Source organism: Paroedura picta, chromosome 2 (genome assembly GCF_049243985.1).
Source record: "Paroedura picta isolate Pp20150507F chromosome 2, Ppicta_v3.0, whole genome shotgun sequence".
In the NCBI taxonomy this organism is placed as follows: domain Eukaryota; kingdom Metazoa; phylum Chordata; class Lepidosauria; order Squamata; family Gekkonidae; genus Paroedura; species Paroedura picta.
Genome location: NC_135370.1, coordinates 154,925,499 through 154,948,118, shown reverse-complemented (window position 1 = coordinate 154,948,118; position 22,620 = coordinate 154,925,499). Strand labels below are relative to the sequence as shown.

General features: G+C 41.9%; 1 long non-coding RNA gene across 1 annotated transcript; it reads right to left on the bottom strand.

The window, feature by feature from the left end:
- Nucleotides 1–387: 387 nt before the first annotated feature.
- Nucleotides 388–8,924, bottom strand: LOC143828828 (uncharacterized). The gene is made up of 3 exons (XR_013227911.1): nucleotides 8,804–8,924; nucleotides 6,099–6,183; nucleotides 388–537 (listed from the first exon to the last, which is right to left on the bottom strand). It is a non-coding gene; the product is annotated as an uncharacterized LOC143828828 (long non-coding RNA).
- Between the last annotated feature and the right edge of the window lie 13,696 nt (nucleotides 8,925–22,620).

The window sequence follows — 22,620 nt, the reverse complement described above, 5'->3', positions numbered from 1 at the left end:
CATCCTGGTGCTCAATATCTTTTGCATATTTAAACTCTGCCGACAAAAGCAGGCCTTTAAAAGAAGTTTGGAAACATCTGATGGAAATAGAAAAGGTCAATTTTGCAGCCCTCCCAGGCTTTACCATTTCTTAATAATAATAATTGCAGGTGGTTATGTTTTAATATGAACTTTTCACTCAGATGTAGTGCCTTTTGTTATAGTGAAAGTTAAAAAAAAAACCAAAAACCTAGATTCAATATTTACATTTCTGAAGGATTTGATGGAGATTTTTTTCATGCTTTATTCTTTTATGAATGCCTAAATTGGTTTTTCCAGGCACTTACATACAAAATGAGTGCCAAGATTCTACAGGGTGGTAGAGAGGAAAGAAATAGGTACTTTACACTTTAGCTCTCGATACCTTCTCTGAAAACAGCTTTCATTGACAGATGACACAACCTGGGTCATGGTTTGAGTTCTGATGTCTTGGAAAATTCAGCTTTGAATGAGAAGTCTGGATTGTCTAAATAACAGTGTAGCACAGAATTTTTCACCCTAGAAAACAAAAGACAGGATCTGGTTCGATATCAACAAGTAACCAGGTGTTTTAATGCCTAGGGCAGAGTTGCATTCTATGTGCTTCCCCTCCAGGAACCAGCTTCATGAACATATATCTTTTTTAAAGTATCTGGAAGAATATATGTAATAAGTATACAACACAAATATTGGTACTGTTTGTCCTCCCACATATACGCGACCCTTTATTTTTGGGCATCTAGTCACCAATTACTTGATGGCCAAAAACTGCCTAAGGAGGTGGTGAGCTCCTCTTCACTGGCAGTCTTTAAGCAGCAGCTGGACAGATACTTATCCTGGATGCTTTAGGCTGATCCTGCATTGAGCAGGAGGTTGGACTAGATGGTCTGTATGTCTCTTTCAAACTCTATGACTTGTGGTAACCCCACTGGATTTTCAAGATAAGAGACATTCAAAGGTATTTTACCATTGCCTGCCTATACACAGCAACCTTGGCATTCTTTAGTGGTCTCCCATCCAAATACTGACTAGGGCTAATTCTGCTTATCACATGAGATCTGACAAAAGTTGGCTAGCCTGGGTTATCAAGACCAGATACAGAAGGGGTATTTATGAATATAGCATAGTATATTCCCTCAGTGAGAACTAATGGTTAATGAATGGCTTCGTAATTTGCAGAGAATTTCTACATGCATGTGTTGACGTGTGAATGAGATTCACATTAGAGTATGAGAAGGTGACACCAACCATTCCCAGGATTAAGAGAAGTTTATAGAGAATAACCAGCAGTTAGATATCTAGAGGAGATGGGAAGGGAGAGCTGTATTAACCAGCTGTGAAGCAATTTGAGATGCCAAAGTACTGGGGGTTTCATAAGGTGCAGCTGAATTTCTGCCTTGTAGGAGTCCTGTGTTTCCTCCATTTGTGCTCTGCTCATAGATTTATAAATAATGCAAATTACCAATATTCTAGAAGTCTCCAGTGCATCTTTCATGCAAAGGAGGCTAATCTCAATAGTTCTGCCACTGAAATATCTCAAGCTTTGGTGTAAGTAGAGCACTAATGGTGCCTGAACCACGAAGTTTAGAGCATGTACACAGCTAGCCCTGTAGCCACCATATTAATGATTTTCCCTGCTGCGAGGAGAACCAATACATGTATCACACAGAAATTAACCCATTCCCCAACCAAATAAAACTGGAAACAAACAAAAAAATGTGTTTCTCTAGTGTTTCTGTCTCCATGCTCACACACATAATGTATACCCAAACCTTGCCCTGTACTTCAAAGCCACCCCGTTCCATCGCTAGTAGAAAAGTCAGGAGGCATGAACATAGACCCCTTCTCCTAAAAAGCTTCATGTACAGAGGCCGCCCTGGCCAAGGCCAGTGGTTCCAATGGACATGTACTACTGTAACTGCCTAGAATTGCACTTCGAGCCACAGTACATCAGCCTGCTGTCCAGCACGTCACCAACTTAATAAACTGGGACACACCAAAGACTTAAAAAAACAAGTGTTACCCTGGTGTTCACTGAGCTTTTGAAGAGGAAGAAACCCTAATTTTAGTGATTCCACAAAGAGTTTGCTTAAAATGACATTGCACAATGGTAACATATTGCAGATAGGGCTTCATAAGTCACATTCTGCCCCCCTTTTTCCCTCTATCACTTATCATCTACTATCAAGCTTGAGGACTGCAAAATGTAAAACTGGTCCTCCCCCCCCTTGAGATTTATAGTTGGTGAATACCAAGTGTAACTCTTTGCAAGTGGGTTCCTATCTCCCTAAGCTTCCATTTCTTTACTAAATTCTGTCTTAAATCAATGTGACTCAGGCATCTCCGTGTATGATGTAATAGTTTTGCACAATTAGTACTGTGTATGTGTGTTATTCCTTCTGATGATAATCCATTCTTTCTGATTAATTTAAATTAAGCCAGCAATTGGCCTTTTGGATTCAAGCTTCAGGGGATGTTTTGGCTTATTTTTCATTTGTTTGAATTTAGATTTTATAAATAACTCCTGCTTAACCCCTACAGCGGTCTCTTGAACTGGAACACTGATAATAAAGATGTATGGAGATTTTTTAAAAAGCAGGAGAATATTAGAGAAAATGGAATAAATGTGCTCTGCCAGGAGAACTCCAATGAGCTGGCACAGCTCCTTGTGAGTCAGGTCTGTATAAACAGCATATTATGTACAGCATGTTGCTGTGGAGTAGCTGTAGGGCACACATTATTCAGTAAGTATGGCAAAGACCTCAGGTTTTCCTGAGCATAAAATGGGAAAGGAACTTCAATACTACCCAGAGCCTCTTGAAGGAATGTGGTTAAATGAATGAATTGGGGTGCCCCATATTAGAGTTGTGCAGAGTTCTCCCCACTGGCAAAATCACTAGTCACATTTTATTTCCTTCAAACATTATCAGCTATTTTTTAAATTAAAGTTCCAGATTTGCTTCACAATTTTGCATTAGGAGACACTGAGCTGGATTTTAAGGCTCTTTCCCCACTAAAATGGAAGTTCTGACTGTCTTCCATAAAGTCTTCCTCCTAAAGAAGAAGAGTTGGTTCTTATATGCTGCTTTTTTCACTACAAGTCAGAGTCTCAAAGCAGCTAACAATCGCCTTCCCTTTCTTATCCCCACAACAGACACCGTGAGGCTGAGAGAGCCCTGATATTACAGCTCAGTCAGAACAGCTTTATCAGTGCTGTGGCAAGCCCAAGGTCACCCAGCTGGCTGCATGTGGGGGAACGGGGAATCAAACTCAGCTTGCCAGATTAGAAGTCAGTGCTCTTAACCACTACATCAAGAGAAAGGACTTTCTTTTCCCTCAGTGAAGAATGTCTTTTTTTCTTAGGGGAAAAGGCTTCTTGTAATGAAGAAAATGCTTTGCCAAAGGAAATCATTCTTGGTTGGAAGAAAACTTGATGGAAGGGAGTTAGAAGGTCCAACTTGGTGGGAGGAAGGAAGGCTCATTAGGACTTAGAAGAAAAGGAATGCCAACTAGCCCAGCTCTTGGGGTAGGAAGAGGACAAGTAGGGTAAGACAGGGGTTGGGGGCAGGGGTGAAGAAGAGGCACGGTGGAGGGGGTGCCTAAGATTGCAAATCTAGGTTGGGAATTTTAGAAGACCCTATTAGTAATTGGTGACCCTATTAGTAAAGGTAAAGGTAAAGGTATCCCCTGTGCAAGCACCGAGTCATGTCTGACCCTTGGGGTGACGCCCTCTAGCGTTTTCTTGGCAGACTCAATACGGGGTGGTTTGCCAGTGCCTTCCCCAGTCATTACCGTTTACCCCCCAGCAAGCTGGGTACTCATTTTACCGACCTCGGAAGGATGGAAGGCTGAGTCAACCTTGAGCCGGCTGCTGGGATTGAACTCCCAGCCTTATGGGCAAAGCTGTCAGACGGCTGCCTTACCACTCTGCTCCACAAGAGGCTCATGACCCTATTAGTAATGCCCCCTTAAGCTTTTCTGTGAGCTAAGCACCTCCTGTTCTGTTACTTTTTCCTGATGCTATGTGTTTTCTGCTCATTATCATTAAGCCCGAGCAACTTGTAGAGTAAAATGAATCATAGACACCTGATTTCCAAACAGACAACTGTGCAATAATGTACTGCATGGATGTATCTGTGATCCTGCAGCTGTATTTGGCACCTTGCTCAAACCTTTGATGATAGGCTATTTAGTGTTCCATAATATTTGTGCTCCTCCAGGAGCACAGCAGAGAATTCCTCTCCCCTGCCAGTCATAATTCATTTTCCAGGAAATACATGTTTCACAGAAGAGTTGTGAGATACTTGGTGGCATTTTTCTGGCACTATCCCAAGACTCTGACTGGCACTGTGAAAACATTACACATCTGGTTGTAAGTCAGCTTGACTCTCTTGCCTCTGAACAAAGCAAGGAAGAAAACTTGCATGAAAACAGGGGGGGGGGAGAATGACAGAAAAGAAATGGAGACTAAATGCTTATGAATGAAAGGCCTGTTCATACTGTTTATCGATTTATTGATTTATCTGGAATGTCTGAGTACCTTATCACCTGTTCTGCTCAAAATATCTCAGAAAAACAAAAACAAGCAGACAGTAAGAACAATTTAAAAAAAACAAATTGTACCAATAAAGACATCTGGATTTTTTAAAAAAGTCTAAGCCATTTAAAATGCCATGAAACAGCCACTAAAAACAAGCTAGGGCATTAAAGAACACACAAAATAGAGATACCTCAAATCAAACTGATAAAAGAGTTGGTAGACTAGAAGCAGATGATAAACACCGAGGGGAGATACCCCCCCCCCATTTTTTCATAGTCGGGTAAATAGAAATTCTTAGCAGTGGCAATAAAGAAGCACTGTTAATCTATGATTAGATGCATAGGCGTTTCAATGGAAAAGTACTGATTTTTTTAAAAATAGCAGGCATCGCATGCCCTTTAAAGCAGGGAGAAAGGAGATTGGCTGCCTGGCTTGATTGACAGGCAGAAGAGAGTTGCATATAAATCACATTGCCCTGTTCTGCCATTTCTAGCAGCTCTTGTGGAGGGGAAGAAGTGCAAAATAGTGGCAGAGAAGAGTGAGACAGCAGAAAAGGTGAGGAGGGGCCAGGAGGAGTGATTATATGTAGTGTTAGGCCATTAAGCTGGTGTAACACTATTTTTAATGATGTGCGGAAATGCTCACAGTCCTGTTAGAGCTGTTCTGATTGAGCAGTTATATCAAGGCTCACTCAGCCCTGCCTACCTCACAGGGTGTCTGTTGTGGGGAGAGGAAGGAAAGGTGATTGTAAACCACTCCTTCAGGTGGTATATAAGCCAACTCTTCTTATTCTTCTCTACTTCTTAACACCAATACCTTCAACACTAACAAATGTATCATGACATGAATGGTTGCTGGAAAGGTAATACTATTTTCAGGAGACAGATGAATTGTCCATTGAAATGTGTTGATGAATGCATGAGTTCCGTGATGGAGAAAATTCATTTTTACAAGGTAAGGCTTTTTTTTTGGGGGGGGGGGAGGAATACACCATGCAAGGGAGAGATACCATACATTTTATTTACTTTTATCGAGTTGCACCCGGGCTCCACTTCCACATAGCATACACTGTAGTACATTTACAGAGTCAATATGTATTATCTCTGGGAAATAATTAACCTCTCCTCCTCAACTAGAGAATTCCTGGAAGGGCTCAAGGAGGCAGTGATACTTACTGGGCAATGTTGATCACTACCTCTGTCTGCCTAAACTATCTCACAGGGACTTTTTGACAAGATGAAGGAGGGAAAGAAGCAGAGATGCCACCCTTGAGCTTCTTGGAAAGACCAGAAAAAAATTCACTACATGAATAACAGAAGCAGAAAGAGACTTGCATTTGCATAAGAAGGCCTACCAATTTCTCTTTCCCATTGCAGACCTCCATGTGGTGTGCCACACTATTCCTAAACTCTTCTGATCTTCAGGAGCAACTGTTCCCAGGGACTGCAAGAAGCTGCAGTTCATAAGGTGATATGAGAAAAAAAAAATCTATTCCATAAGTGAATGTTACTTGTGCTTGACACATGATGCTTCCACATACCATTCATGCACCTGCTTGAGTATCATGTACTGTCTCCAGATTGTGAAGCAACGAATGCTCTTTCCCAGAACTTGCAGCCCTGAAACTGAAAAAAGTAGAGGTTAAACATGCAGAGCAACTGTTCCAGCATTAATCCATGTGGATCTATCCCCTAATGTTTTACCTACATTTCAAAATGACCAGGTTCTCTTCACCTTTTTGGTGACATAACTTTATCTGAGGGGGGAAAAACCCCCAAAACAGCCAACACCACCATACCAGAGCAATGCTTCAATAGCCATTCCTTGTCATCTACAAGGTAAACAGACCTTATTTAAAAAATTAACAACTTCTGGCGACATGCTGAAATTTGAAATGAACAAAATATTGTAGGCACATTAAGGTTTATAACAGCATTTGCTCCACTCTAAAACAAACAGTACTTGTGCCAGTTGTATCAAACAGATTTCCTTCTCCATTTGGTGCCAGTTATAATCAATAACGAAGAAGGGTTGCCATCCAAATGTCTGGATCCCCTTCAAGCCTTCTATAAAAGGAATTCATAAGGATTATAGAAATCCCCATGGCTCCTCTGAGCCAAAAGCCCTTATTAGTCCAGGGTTTGACTTTCAGGGTGGTCAGCACCAAAGAGTTCATCCAAATTTGCTGATCTCAGCAATGAAAATAAATGCCAAGGACTCTCTCCTTGTGCGTAGATGTCTTCCATAACCACAACCATGATAAAAGGCTTTGCCCTGAAGCGTCCATGTTTTATAACTCTTATAGTAATTTGGCAAGCATGCAGCTCGGCAACAAATGCATGCCCTTTTTGTTCTCATAAATGTGCTGTGCTCATAGGAATCTTATTTGCCTCTGAAAGTGAGCCTTAATTGCTGACTCTGAGGAACTAAGACTTGGTAGGTTACAAGTTGCCATACACTTTTGTTATATTTCTAGACAAAGTGTATGGCAATTTATAAGCCAGTACAAGCTAGGATTCCTGAGTCCTTGAAGAACTGCCATATATGTTTTGGCCATGGAGAAATATTGGTTCATGGGAAAATATTGCCCCAACCTCCTTTCTGTTCATCGTATTAACAAAAGTTTGCTACTATACTAAACTTGTAATTTGGCCCTGAGTTTCTGAAATCCATATCTTTAAAAATATTTATGTAGTTAGAAAGCCTTAAACTCTGTAAATCTGAAACTAAGAAAATTTCCTTGTGAGGCTGGGAGTAGAGAATAGGGAAAGGGTTTCCCCCCTCACCCTTTCTCCCCCCAACAATAGCTACTATGCCAACAATAGTTATATCATATCAACAGTCAGTGCTTTTTTGTTGAGTTGCGGGGGAGAGAGAAGCTTGCTAGCGTCTCCTACCACAATCAATAGTGTTGGGGCAAATTTCTGTATGCCAGCACAAAGGTCAGTATTCAGTCCTAGAACCTTATTAGTGTTGCTGATGGGGATGGTGTTCAAATCCTGCCTGGGAGGAAGTTATATTTTTTTCTGCATTCTTTGAGGATCTTCTAATCTATTGTCTGGTGATCTGTTTTGAACCACCAACTTAGTGGTTTAAACTCTAAACACAAAATACACACTGAATCCAGGAAAACTTATGATGCATCAGTCCCACTGTCTAAATGAATAGAAGTCAGTTTCTTTCCCTAAACCAGTACTGTGGTGCATCTTAGGGGAAGCATGGTTTCTCTGCCTCATGGGATAAAAAACTGCTATAAAATGCCTCACTCTCTCTCTTTATGAGACTCTGCTTCTCCACAGAAATGTTTTAAACTTACATTTAATGTCACTTTTGCACTTTGCGTGTCCAATGTGGGATTAGTATTTATTAATAATATATCCCATCCAGGCAAGGGCATGAAGAATAAGGTCACTATAACAATTTCATCCTATTCCCTCCCTCACACAAAGGATTTTTCTTTTTTTCTTCTTTCTTTCTGAGCAATCCCTATATCTATTTTCTTATTAGTTGGACTATAGCTTTTCCACCCTCCCAAATTATTATATACTAGTAAGCAAGCCCGCTGTAAAATAAATACAGCGGGCGCTAGGCATGGGAGCCCCCGACAGCAGCAGTCCGCGCGACTGGCGAGGGCTCCCTTGGCGAATGAGGTGCACCTTGAATGAGGTGCACCAGATTAATGCTGTATTGTGTGGGAACAGGATGAGGCGGGGCAACCTGCCCCAGCTCAAACTCCAGTCTGCAGCCTGGCGTGAAACCTCTGGTGCAGAAACGGTATGTGAAGCATTAACACTTGACAGTCTGTCAGAGTCACATAGAGTGAAATATAATAGTAATTAATTGATAACTGATTAATTGATACCACCAGAATAATAATTAATTAATAACAATTTGGGACCTACTGATGAATCACAGGAGGAAAAAACTATTTGCAAATCCTGTTCTACTTTTTAAAATTTATCCTTCAGAATTCTCTAAGCTCTCAGGGGCTTCAATCAGCTGATTTTTCCTCCCTCTTTTGTCTTTAATGGAATATCAACATTCTGCCCTTCCAGAGCATTTTCAGTCCTCTTCAGAACATTTTGAAAACCACTATATTCTTTTTGTATTTGGTCAATTGAAAAAGTCATTCTTTTTCTGTATGCTGGGTGAGTTCCCCAAGTAGACTATGAGAAGTGGTGCCCAAGTTTTACTGTGGTCATCAACTGTAGTATCTAATTGTGTAATCTGTATGCAATTACACACCTGTTCTGGTCTCATATGGTGAAGTCACTCAGGCAGTGTTGCAGATATGCAGAGGTGCCCCTATTTTCAATTGTGGAATATTCAAGGGATTGGAATGTTCATGGTTTCTACAGCTCTATTGCTGGAAGGGGAAAAAAAGAAACATTGAATCCATAGGAAAGTTTCTCTACACAAACTGTAATGGGATGAGAGTTCTGCATCAGGTAAAATTTCCTGGTGACATTTTGTTCTTTTATCAGCTTCCCATCTTTGGCAAGAGGGGATTTGCAAATTGGGGAACTGGGAAATATTACAGCACTTCCCACTAAGCAAACCATGTAGAAACTTGTTATGCATGCATGGCGTACAGAGCATTCCCTGCAGTAAAAGGTAATGATGGGTGAATTGTATGTAGTTGACAACTTGGGAATAAAGGCTTCAATTTATCCATATAATAGGGTAGGCCAAGCAGAACCCAGAAGGTGAACCTGTCAGAAATTTCTGCAGTCTCATTTTCCCTATCAAAACCCTTCCCATGTGGTTTATAGTATCTCCGTCTTATAGAAATTTTGTTTTAAACAGCAATTTCTACATATGTATAGGACTACCTTAGGCTGAGCAGCTTCACGTACAAACATATAAATGCTTTAGGATGCTTTGGGCTGATCCTGCGTTGAGCAGGGGGTTGGACTAGATGGCCTGTATGGCCCCTTCCAACTCTATGATTCTATAAAACTGACCATCAGTTCATCTCCTTTATCTTAGCTAATACATGATATTCTGGATTTGTTTGGATATCAGGGACTGAACCTGAGTTCTTCTGCCTGCAAACCAGGTCCTCTCCAACTAAATCACAAATACAATGCCTCAAGTTTTTGGACTTCAAGAAATGTTCGTTTTGCCTCTGTCAAAGTCCTGAGAGATTGCATGGCATTTATGGAAAAGCCCCCCCCCCCCAGCTAGAAAAACTCCATACATCCAACAGTATTGTGAGCATTCAGCTGTTTCCCTCTCGCTTGGAGGGTCTGACCATCTCTAGCACCAAATGAAGAAGGATACAAAATGGGCTTGAAGAGTCCTTGCAGAGGGCTTTGCAGCCAAGATCTTAGACTTCCTTCCAGGGGTGTACTACCTTGCTCCTCACTGCTCTCTCCTCTATCAGCTTCACCACCACCATCCATCTAACAACCAGCAACCTGGTTGCTTTCCTTCCTTGCTTCCTTTTTATATCCTTTGATAGAGTGACTCCTCCCCCCTTGTTATCTCCACCTGAGGTTTCTTTAACCCCAACCTTCTTCCTGATTGCATTTGTTTCTTTCTCCCTAGGACTGTCCCTGTTAGGATCTATCTCTCTTGTGGCCTCAACTTCCCAGGAGTCCCCCCCCCCCCCCGCTCTCTAAAAATGAACAGGTAAGTGATTTTTGTATTCTTGGGGACTTCTAGGTATGGACTTTGTCCCTTTTCTTGGGGTCTTTCCTCCCAGCCTCATTGCTTTCCCCCTCTCCCCACTCTGGGGAGATTCTCCCTTGGTTCAAAGGGGCTGTTATCTGTTGTGAGAGGTTCCTCTGGCTTCTCCAACTAGCCTGGAGACCTGCAGCCATAACAGCAAAGGCGTGGGCAGATACAAGCTTGTTGGTCACATTTTCTTCGTGTTTCCTGGCTCCATCATTTCATCAGCTGTAAAAGTCTGCATTACTAACCACTACACAAAACTAGCACTGTGACCTTCCTGGGTTCTGCCCCACCCCCATCCCCTGCTTGATCTTGAGATCCAGTGTGGTGAAGTGGTTAAAGAGTAGTAGACTCTAATCTCAGGATTTGGGTTTGATTCCTGATGCCTCCTCCATATGCAGCCAGCTAGCTTGCCAACTTACAGGTGGGGTCCTGGAAACCTTTGGGAAACTGAAAGAGAGAGAGAACAGGCTGAACAGGTAAGGCTGGGTGGGGGGCTTCGTCCTTCCCATCCCCAAGGTCCAGGTTGGGTGGGGAAGGCTGCTGGATCCCCACAAACCCCTCTGAGGAGAGGGAGGGTAGGTGAAAAAGAGTATTCCAATGGCCAACTGTAGGGCTATGGGGAGGTGTTGTGAGCCAAAGACCTGCTAGTGAAGACTCCTCAGAGGAAAAGCCTTGCCAGGGGCTCCCAGCTTCACCCAAGCCTCAGTTGGATGAAGCTTAGCCCAGCCAGACATTCAACAGGCAGAAAGCTCTGATCAGCAAGAGGGAATGGAACTGCAGAGAAACCAGGGCTTAGATTTCAAAGTTGTTGCAGAAGCTTCTCATTCCTCTGCCCAGCCTCCAGCTGCAACATCCTGCTTTGTCAGCTCATTTGGCTCACCTGAAGCAATTAAGCAATGCCAGCTATCTGCTGGAAGAGAGCTCCAGTCTAAAAGGCAACACACCATATCAGCAAGACAGCTGCTGACTGCAGAAGACTGCATCATCACAGAGTAAGCACTGAGAGGCTGCTGACAGCCTATATCAACTTGAGGCTAGGATGTTTGGGTTTTGAACCTGTACTTTCTGCAGATCCTCTTGGGCTGCCTGAATGAACCCCTGACTTACTGGATTGAGTTAAGACATTCATTGTATCTGTATAACTCTTGACATTCTGTTTTTGAAATACCGGTTCTCTATGACTTTCTGTGTCAGTTCATCTATACTTCTTTCCAGCAGAGAACTGAAACCTGAGACCAACAAAGGAAGCAGCTGATTTCCCTCCCTTGGCTGGGGGAGATGGTGGGATGAGGATGGGGCAACTTACCAGCAACAGGGCCTTTCAGAAATGTTGGCACTTCTTCCAACCAGCTAGCTGCATGAAGAGGACATGGAGGATAGACAAGCCCCACAGTTGGCCCTAATTGGGGAAGTGCTCTCTCCCTATTGGTGGTGCATCCCTAGGGAGGGCCAATCGAGTAGGGAGTGAGTTCTCTGCACATGATTTGAACTGATTAGCCCTCATCGGGATAGTGCTTTCTTCCTATCTGCATGCAATTAGAACTGATTGACCCTCATTGGTACAATGCTCTCTCCCTATTGGTGGCACAGCCCTAGGGAGGGCCAATCAAGTAGGAAGGGAGTTGTCTGCTCACAGTTTGAACTGTCTGGTCTTCACTGGGACATTGTTTTCTACTTATCTGCATGCAATTTGAACATATTGGCCCTTGGTGGGACAGTGCACTCTCTCTATTAGTTGCATACCCTCAGGGAGTGCCAATCAGGTAGGGAGTGAGTTGTCCCGTCACAACTTGAGCTTTATTATGTTTAGTGATATTTTCCTTCCCGGTAGGCTCATTTTAGTTAATATATAAGAGCTGGGACATTCAAAAGAGTGCCCTATTCTTTTGGGGCCTGCATTGTGTAGTTTTGAAACAACTAAAAAAGCATCTGGAAATGGTTTATACAAAAATTACATAGCTTAGTTTACTAATGTTAAGTAATAAAAATTTCATTTTGCAAATCCAAGTTACATGCAATTCCCAACCCCCCTTTCATCAGTATAGAATGTTTTCTCCTTTTTAATTAAAATAAACAAAAATCAGTAATGTGGATACCTTATGTAACAAATACTTGTAAATTTGCACTCAAGTGGAGAAGTAGCTCAGAAATATATGCAATTTTTTCTAGATTGGCTAGTTTATTACTTTAAAGTATTATGGACTAAAGATTTAGAAACTGAAGAGAGGAAAGGTGATGGGGAAGAGAAAAAAAGATAAAATGTCAGAAGCTGAAATGTGTAAAGCTTTATCTCAGCATGTGAAGTAAATGACACCATGGGTTCTGTTGACAGGTGAAATGTATCAAGGTATGGATAAGGATGGAGACCATTACAGAATGAAGCTTCTCTTGGCATGTAACAAAAGGAAACAGGATTCCAACCTATGGGAAGAGTGTTTGCAAATGTGTGGAAACAGAATAATCAGCTCTTGAGACAGAAATGTGTTGTCTAACAGCTTTCTGAAAGATGTACTCATAATGTATGTGGGTATTGCAAGATAAACACTTCCTATGAGGGGAGACTCCTTCAGGATTTATAAGGTGTTCAATGAAGTATTTCTCTAAAGGGGGAAGGAGAGGGATATATATCTGAAATTGTCACATAGGAAAGTCATAATATTTCAGTATTTCTTTTGAGACCAGATGTTGCTTTGATCACTTGGCTGTAAGAATGAGCAATCATGTTGGCACTGACTTCAGGGCCCAGACATTGACCTTTCTCAGACTGATCTTGACCTCTCAGTGATAAAGGCAAAGCTTCATTCTTTTCAGAAATTTCCCTATATTAGGAGGAGCTGTGACTAGGATAGAGCATATACTTTGCAAGCAGGGCATCCCAGGTTAGATCCCATACATCTGTAGCTGAAAGGATCAGTAATGTGAAAGACCTCAACTCAAGGTCCTAGAGAACTGCTGCCAGTAAAAGCAGGTAACACTGAGCTTGGTAGAAGAATGCTCTGACTGTTTTATCAGTGTGTTCATGTCCTGGAATTGTCCATCCCCATACTGAAGAGCCAAAGGCCGGTATATCCTTAACACGCGCTAAGCGCTTTGGGGGAGGAGTTAGGGCGGGCTTTGTCCATGATGAGGAAGGGGCCTGATTGGCCCCTTCCTCCGGACAGACCATCGGCCGGGCCAATCCCCACCCTTCCAACAATGAAGCAACTGCGAGCCGCGCGGAGCGTGGCTCGCAGTTGCTTCCTTGCCGGCGCCCTGACGCGTCGGGAGGTGCGAAGCGCGACTGCCGGGGGCTGCCTGCCCTAGTGCCCGCTGCATTAGTCGCAGCGGGCTTGATTACTAGTATGCTATAATATTCAATAGAGGTAAGAATGGTATTTGATTAGGGAGCATTTCTATACATTTTGAAATTTAACATTTAATGATTTTATGATCATATTCTGTTCTGTGTAGATGTGTACTCAGACAAATCAATACTTCTGAACCATAAATTTTTTTTTCACAGAGTAGTTCAGCAGTGGAATAGGCTGCCTAAGGAGGTGGTGAGCTCCCCCTCACTGGCAGTCTTCAAGCAAAGGTTGGATACACACTTTTCTTGGATGCTTTAGGATGCTTAGGGCTGATCCTGCATTGAGCAGGGAGTTGGCCTGTATGGCCCCTTCCTACTCTATGATTCTGTGATTCTATAAAGTTTTTAATTTCAAAAAGGCCCCCACTTGTACCTCTACCTTTTCTTTTAAGTATTTCCCCCCATCAATCCAAGTTTAGCAATAAACATATATCACTAGACTCATCCGGCTTGTGAAAATACCCCCAAATTGACATATTGAAAGAAATAAAGCTTTAGTGGAGCTTGTATACCAGTGAAGGGTGGACACCACTAATGTTCTGCTCAGATGTTTATCTTAGAGTAAATACAGGTTAAATATTTCAAAATATTTAAGTATTTCAAAAAAACCTCCCAGCACCTCCCAGAGACCAATCAAACCACACACACACACAAAAAGAGGAAATTTGGGTGCCGCAACAAATGTTCTTATCTGTAGGCAGAAAATGTTCTTATTTGCAGGCAGAATAAATTGCACAAACAGCATTCAAAGGAAAGCCCTACCAACTTGACTTCCATGAAAAACAAAAGTAAGCTGTGGCTTAGGTTTAAAGGCTCCATGAATTCCACATGAACATGAGAGAGCCAGTTTGGTGTAGTGGTTAGGAGTGTGTCTAATCTGCCAAGCTGGGTTTGAGTCCATTCTCCCCAACATGCAGCCAGCTGGGTGACCTTGGGCTTGCCATGGCACTGATAAAGCTGTTCTGACCAAGGCGTAATATCAGGGCTCTCTCAGCCTCACCCAGATCATAGGGTGTCTGTTGTTGCTGTTCTTCTTCTGTGACAATCTTATGAGAATTGATCACCTGATCTCTTCTGAGCTCACCAAATAATTTAAACACCTGTCAAATAGGTTGGCATTCTTTTTTTTTAAAATGGGCATGTGTAAAAATGCTGCCGAACGGAACACGGCATCCATTAATGTAATGAAGAACTATTTAGATAAACTCTAGCCTACAGGAAAAAGTTGTTGAAAAAACAATTATCTTTGTATTACTGCAGTATGTTGATGTGAAATGGTGGAAGATAGTATGCCAGGCCTCTTCTTCAGAGCCTGGAGAGTCACTGGCAGTCTGAGCAGACAATGCTGACCATTATAGACCAGTGGTCAGTTTCAATATAAGGCAGCTTCATTGACATACAGAAATAGAAACTGGCAGGCATTTGAGCATTCTTACTAAGGATCTAACCTAGTATCACTGTAGTCTGTCTATATTCTTCCCCTTCCCCTTACATCATGGGGCTGTGCATTCCCCTGTGCATCAATATCTTTTCAGATGCATCAAGAGATTTATTATTTTCCACAAAATGATGATATATGTCAGGATATTTCTGTTCTATTTTGTAGATATTTTTGACTCAATAAAGATCTGCAGAACAATTCACTAGCAGGTGGCAACTGTTCCAGTGAAGACGCGATTCCGTTGTTTGGCGAACAAACTAGCCGCAGCCATTTTATTAACAGTACAACCCCTCCACCAATATGGGGTTGGTGCGATGCCGGTAGGGGAGCCCGACCCCATCAGCCATCCGGCTGCATGCACGAACCGTGGTGCTTGAGCTTCACTCCTCAGTCCCAGCCAGGAGGATGGGACGCTCTCTGCCACGGAATCTTTCTGGGAAGCGATAGAAAGGGACCCAACAGGCGTCCACCTCCATTGGCATCCCCCAGCCACCTGGCCCCAGGTCCCTGGCCTCCCAGCTGGGTAGGCCATGCCTGGTTACCAGCCAGTTCCTTATTGGGACCCCCAACCTCAGGGATTCCTGTGCACAGACAGGCCTCCCTGCCAACAGGCTTACTACCGAGCATCCTCTGCAGTTGCAACAAATTAAACCATAAAATAAGGGAGGGTGGGAGGATGGCTGTTCTGGCCAGCGCTGGACACAGAGAGGGCGGGTGAACGCGTGGCCGGCCTATTTAAAGGCCAGCGCCCCACCCCCCGTCGTGCCCCACTCCCGTGTGTGAAGTCATTGGGTCACGCCTCACTTGGGCGCCCCCGTGTCATCAATTGCTTTTTACTTCATTTGGGTTCAGGTTTGTCAGCTTGTAACTAAAAAAAACTTGGTTAGAAGGTAGATCCAAAGTGAAATAGTATGTGGATTCACAGTGGGCTTTGGAGGATCAAGGACTGGAGTCTTGTGAGTTTTTAGGTCAGAAGGTTGACACGTTTGGGGCCAATAAAAGGAGTATGGCAGGTTAAAGTGGATTAGGGATAGGTCCTTATACAATTGGGGTCAATATATAGTTAAAATATTTCCAATTTAAGATCCCAGGGCTTATCTGATAAAATAACTTCTCCCTTTTCCCACAGACTCCATGATTTTTTTTCTTCATTGAAACAACTAGAAATTACTGTTGGACAATTTTCTAATATGACTTGCTTTAATGCTGATATTTAAAAAGTTTTTGAAGACCTAATAAGCTAATTATAACTCTCTTGTCTGTTTACCTGTGCCAGTCAGCCACAAGGTCAGAGGGCTCTGTGTATCTGACTCAGCTCTGTTCCAAACAAAGACACTTCACAATGAGTGATGAGTCTACCCTTGGCCACCAGCCACGGATGGTCTCCCTAATAGAGAGAATGCTATTAAACATGAAGTTAAATCCTTATTCTGAAGGCTTATTCTTAGAGATGTAACCTGATGTTCCTGGAGACTCTGGGAACTTTCCTTACCCTCCACATCCCAAATACAAGCATTGTAAAAACCCAGTTCTTTAAAACATGAATAGTTACAACAGACTACACCCTGACCTTTTGTGTTATGTATTTGTACTGTCTATTGTTTATTTAATATTAGCCCTTCCCCAAAAGGGGCTTCCTGTTAAGAAGCCCACTTCCTTTTAGTCACAATTTTATAACATTCTTTACTTCTTTATTTATTGTCTTCCAAATGTTATTATATCATATGTTTTAAATAGTGTAACGATTGTGTCCTCAGCCCCCACCCATCTCTGACTGAACTCCTGTGTTGTCTTAAAATGTTCTAATTCTTAATAGATAAAACAATTGCTTTATGAACATGTCTGCAGCAGTTATTTACTTCATTTATGCCTCACCTTTCCTCACAGTTAAACCCCAAAGCAGCTAATAGCATTTTCCTCTCCTACATTTTATCTTCACAAAAACTCTCTGATGTAGGTTGGATGGTTTCTGGTGTAGGTTGGACGGTTAGTGTGTGAATGGTTCAGGAGATGCTGAACCCATCAGATTTCAGACTATGCCATGGTCTGAAAAATGGTTAAATAATCCCTAATCACTGTATAGGGCCAGGATCAGTAACCTACCCTTACAATTTGTGCTGGTGGCCCGTGCCAGGAGGGATGCTAGAGAGAAATTTCTCTCTTGAGATCAGTTAGCTGTTGGACTGAGGAGGTGGGGCAACTCAAACCTAATGCTCTCTAATCCTGCTGGCACTGGCTGAAGGTCAGGATCAGGTGTGGAAATTGTGGAACTGACATGTCAGCCCCACACAGGGTTGTCTTAACAGCCTTATGGGCCCCTGAGCAAACCAGTGTGCTCGGTCCCCTATGACAACCACTCACAGGAATAAAAAGTCAATGACTGAAAATATTAAGCATATATTTATTTTATTGACACATCAACAAAACTGGTGTTAAAACATTAAAAACCATGCTGTACAGCAGCAAATAATCAACATGATAAAGATTATACAAGGCTTGAAAAACACAATAATACTCAGTAAGCCACAATGTTATTTGTAACCCAATAACATTTTAGCAAATATTATTTTATAGTTTAGTATAGTCTAGACTACTGCATAGTTGTATTTATTTATGGCAAGTCACTTTAACATACACAGACAGCCCTTGCTCCACCCCCAGCTTCTCCAACACTGCTGGGGGTGGCTGCAGGTCAGAATCAGATGAGGTAGGTCCAGAACTGAAATGTGTAAAGTGAAAACAGCTAGTGTTGTTAGAATGCCAGACTAGGATTTGGGACATGTAGGCCCAAATCCCCATTCTTCCATGGAAGCTCACTAGGTGGTCTTGGGACAATCACCTTCTCTCAGCCTAACTCATTTCTCTCAGCCTAACTTCACAGGTTTATGGACAGTATGAAGGGGAGAACAAAATGGGCTGCCTTGAAATAAAGCCAGAATAAAAGTGAAAATGACAAGGATTTATGAGTTGGGACATGTCATCTCCCATTGTGGAAACCTCTGGAGATTTGGGGGTGTATACAAGGAGTGATATCAAACATTCCACCCTCTAATGCTTCCATTTTATCCAGGGGAACTGCTGTTTATAATATGGAAATTAGCTGTAATTTTGAGAGAATTCCTGTCCACGCCTGGATGCAGGCAGCTCTAACTGAAAGAATACAGCTGTGAAATTTGGTTTTATTACATGAACCTGGCATTTTGAATGAGAAAGGCAGCAGAAATTTTATGCTGTTGACCTCACCATTGCTTTACTATACCCTCAATACAACAAATTCCACCCTTCCCTACCCAAACTGTCCACATGCTTTCAGTTCATGGAGGATTTTAATTATTTAATCAATATATTTCCCTCTCAAGAAGGTGCCCTAGGACATAGTTTAGAAGTTATGCTGTAGACACAATGGTCAGAAATGTGCTAAGATACCCTGAAGGCCATTTCACTTTGCCTCTATAACAGAGAAAATGAGAATTATTGATTTTTTTAAAGCTGCATTGTTATTTACACCAGAATTTTGGAAAGATGTCTTAGATATTATCTGATTTATTGTAGGGAAGAGCTTCAAGAGACATGTGACTGTGCATCAGTTGGTGTATAACCCACCTTGCTAATCAATCTTTTTGTCTCCGTTAAGCTGCTGGAAGTGGTTGCAGAAGTTGTGTTTAGGCCATGAAATATTTAGTTCTCAAGGACCAATATTCATAGCAAAGCTCTCTTTTCTTCCCTGACAATCACAGGGCAGTCTTAAAACTTCTTAACATGCTTGTGTGGATTGTCTGTGCTGGGAATGGCAAGGTAATTAAGAAAATTCCTACAATTTCCTGATGACCTTTGCAAGAGTGGGAAATCAGATAGGATGGTCTGCCTCAGGATCTTGGCATGGTTTTGTGCTGCCTACACTAGTGGTCCTGGAATTCAGAGATAACTCCAACTGTAAGAACAATGGTTTATAGATATCCCCATGCAGAGATCATTGTCTTCTTTGTGTTCCTAAGAAGCTAGAAATAATTTAAAAAGTGGGCAGACATTTTGAGCACAAGTGTGACAGAAAACAAAATGGCACACATCTTTGCAGCAAAGTGCTCATATTTGTCTGCCATCCTTCCACCTATACAATGCTGCAAGTGATGAGGGGACTTTTACATGAGGCCCACAATGGCTTGAAAAATATGTAGGCTTACTGTGGCTTGATTGCTAAGCATGTTACAGATTAACGTTATCTCAAAATAGCTCATAAACAATTGCATTCTTTCTCTCTTTCTCCCCTGTGAATCCTGAAAGCCCTCTTCTCTTCCAAACCCTACTCCCTCTGCTAGCAGCAAAAGCATTCAGAAACATGAATTTCAATTCAGTACTTCAACCCAAACGTTATTTGTCATCATTCTAACATGTAATTAAGGACAGCGGTCATAGAGGATAGAAATAATTGTCATTGGACTGATAGTGAAATCACTTTCCTCATCTGGTAAAAAAAGGCAGTATACTAAAGAAACAATCATTTCCTGGGACTTGTAAAAGAATAACTTGTGTATATGTGTGGGGTGGTATATATTACAGCTAAGTAATACCAAGGATAAGAGCCTCTTGTGGTGCAGAGTGGTAAGGCAGCCATCTGAAAGCTTTGCCCATGAGGCTGGGAGTTCAATCCCAGCAGCCGGCTCAAGGTTGACTCAGCCTTCCATCCTTCCGAGGTCGGTAAAATGAGTACCCAGCTTGCTGGGGGGTAAACGGTAATGACTGGGGAAGGCACTGGCAAACCACCCCGTAAAGTCTGCCATGAAAACGCTAGAGGGCGTCACCCCAAGGGTCAGACATGACCCGGTGCTTGCACAGGGGATACCTTTACCTTTACCTTAATACCAAGGATTGTTAAAAAGTGAGTTTTTGATTAATACAAAAGCTGGGAGAGGGATGGCAAGATGGTATGGCCTGATTTCAGCAATCTTGGAAACTACTCAGAATCAGTTCTGGAATTGGAGACTAACAAGGAAGACTCTGCAGAGAAAAATAAATAAAATAAATAAAATACTGGCAAACCGCTTATGCTTTTTACTTGCATTGAAAGCTCCTTGCTAGGGTCACCATAAGCTAGTTGTGACTTGATGACACTTACATACATAGAAAAACTGGAAATTTTCCTTGGCAGCAAAATCTGAGACAAATTTGAAGTTTCCAGAATAGGAAAGTCTTTTCAGGAACTTTAAGAGAGGCTTAAAGAGATTTGATAAAATAAGCTTACTTCCCTCAGAGGGACTTGCCCATTTGACTTGGAAATTCCATCAAAGAATTTTGTCATAGTCTGGAGAAAAGCACCCATACGAGAATTCTTTCACCATTAAGTAATGTAAACAGCTTTAGCAATGGCTTCTATTAAAATAATAGTATAATTCACGGAATGGTTTCTTTTTATCTTGGTGAGAAACTGGTTACACCATATAAAATATTTCAATTTTTCCCCGTGTAAGGCTAATAAATTCTCTTCCTCTTCTAAAGAACACCATGTACAAGTGTCACTTCTAAAACTGTTAAATCTACTTTAATGCCACGCACACTTCCTAGACTTAAAACAACCTCACTTGATCAGATATGACATCGGTTCCTGATGCTGGATTTTAGCCAAGGCTTCTAGTCTGCTGCTTTAAAAAGAGAAACATTGGGACGCTAATAATACAGGGTAAAAACAGGCAAACAGCAGGAGCCGAGAATAGGTGTCATCAAAGGTGCTTGGGGCAACACATGTAAGGTTACTTCTCCATGACTGTTTACGCACTGGACGTTTCATGCTGGGCTTCAGGCTGGAGTTTTAGTGGTTGCAGGTTGCCCCACATCTTCCTGCACCCACATGGGAGAGCATTTGGCCCGGTGCACTTTATCTGCCCCCGATTTGTGCTCCTGCATGGGAGCTGGGGCAGTGAAGTTCCCAGTGTGTAAAAACGGTCCATGTGAGAGTAATGCATACTATATACCAAGATGTTGGATTGAAATGGGAAAAAAGAGAAAAGGATAGAGCTCCAGAAAAGAGGCTATAGTACTGAAATGATCAGAAGTAGCACACTAAGGAGAATAGGATTACCAACAACAAATCAGAGCAATAGTTCCATACCTGTCTGCACCAAAGTACCACACCTCTGCCATGAACCACAATTAGTTTGTGCATGTTTTAATGCAATCATTTTTGTTTGTTTGCGATCAAGTCACAGTTGACTATGGTGACTCCAAAAGGTATTCAGGGGAAGAGACATTCAGAGGTGGTTTGTCATTGTCTGCTTCTGCAGAACACCACTAGACTCCCATCCAAATACTAACCAGGGCCGACTCTGCTTAGCTTCCAAGATCTGATGAGAATGGGCTAGCCTGGGCTGTGTAGGTCGGGTCAATCCAATCTATAGTGAATATAAATTCTGTAATTAACCTTGTTCACCCTCCTCACCCAATAAAGTCCAGCATCCTTACCCCTTGTCATTGTCACCATTGTGGCAAATACTTCATGGAGAGAAGAAGAAAAGTTAGTTCTTATATGCTGCTTTTCTCTACCCGAAGGAGTCTCAAAGCAGCTTATGGTCCCCTTTCCTTTACTCCCCCCCCAACAGATGCCCTGTGAGGTATTTGGGCTGAGAGTGCCCTGATATTCCTGCTTGGTCAGAACAGCTTTATCAGTGCTGTGGTGAGCCCAAGGTCACCCAGCAGCTGCATGTGGGGGGAGCACAGAATCAAACCCGGCTCGCCAGATTAGAAGTCTGCACTCCTAAGCACTACCCCAAGTTGGCTGGTTACTTTGCCCTAAACCAAATTCTTTACAAAGTAAGAATCAAGAAGATAAAATTCAGAAGTCTATACAAATAACTGTGGCATCAATACAGGAATAAATTTTCTGAATGTGATGCATGGACATACAAAAAGGACATCAAATGCTAGAATACAAAGGCTTTCATAAATCCAGAAGAAAGTACCAGCAATTGAAAATGATACTGTATGGGTTACCTTGTTGGCCTTTCTGAATCAAATATTTTCCATTTTTATATTGGAATGATACCATTTTCTTCAAGTCCCTTTGAGCAATTCATAGCAGCTTGTATATTATATTTAGTGTATTAAAAATGAACTGTACTAGCTATTGCTAGCAGGACGAAGCAGAGGCACTACAACTGGAGCATAGAGAATGAATGGGTGCCATCAAATATGAAATATGACTGTTTTAGCATTATTGGATTTCCCCTCCTTATTTACTTTTCCAAATGTCACAGGGACTTATAGATCAAGTAATTGCTTTACTAACCATTTATTCAGCTAAAAATGTGGTATCCAGCATCACCTTTAAAAAAGCATTTTAGTTGAGTAAGTTAGAATACGAGTAGACAAGTAAAACATTTTAAATATATGTACATATGTTTCAAAGAGAATCTGTCAACCTAAACACGATCTTACCAATTATTGAGAGGAGGTCATAAATAAAACGATGAAGCTGATTTTGCTCTCCCAAATAAATATGACAGTCCTCTGCGAAGTGCATGGTGGCTCTTCTGTTTTGCAACATTTTCAGAAGTCTACAGAAATCCTAACTTTGTATATACACAGATCATTCCTATTAGGTTTTTT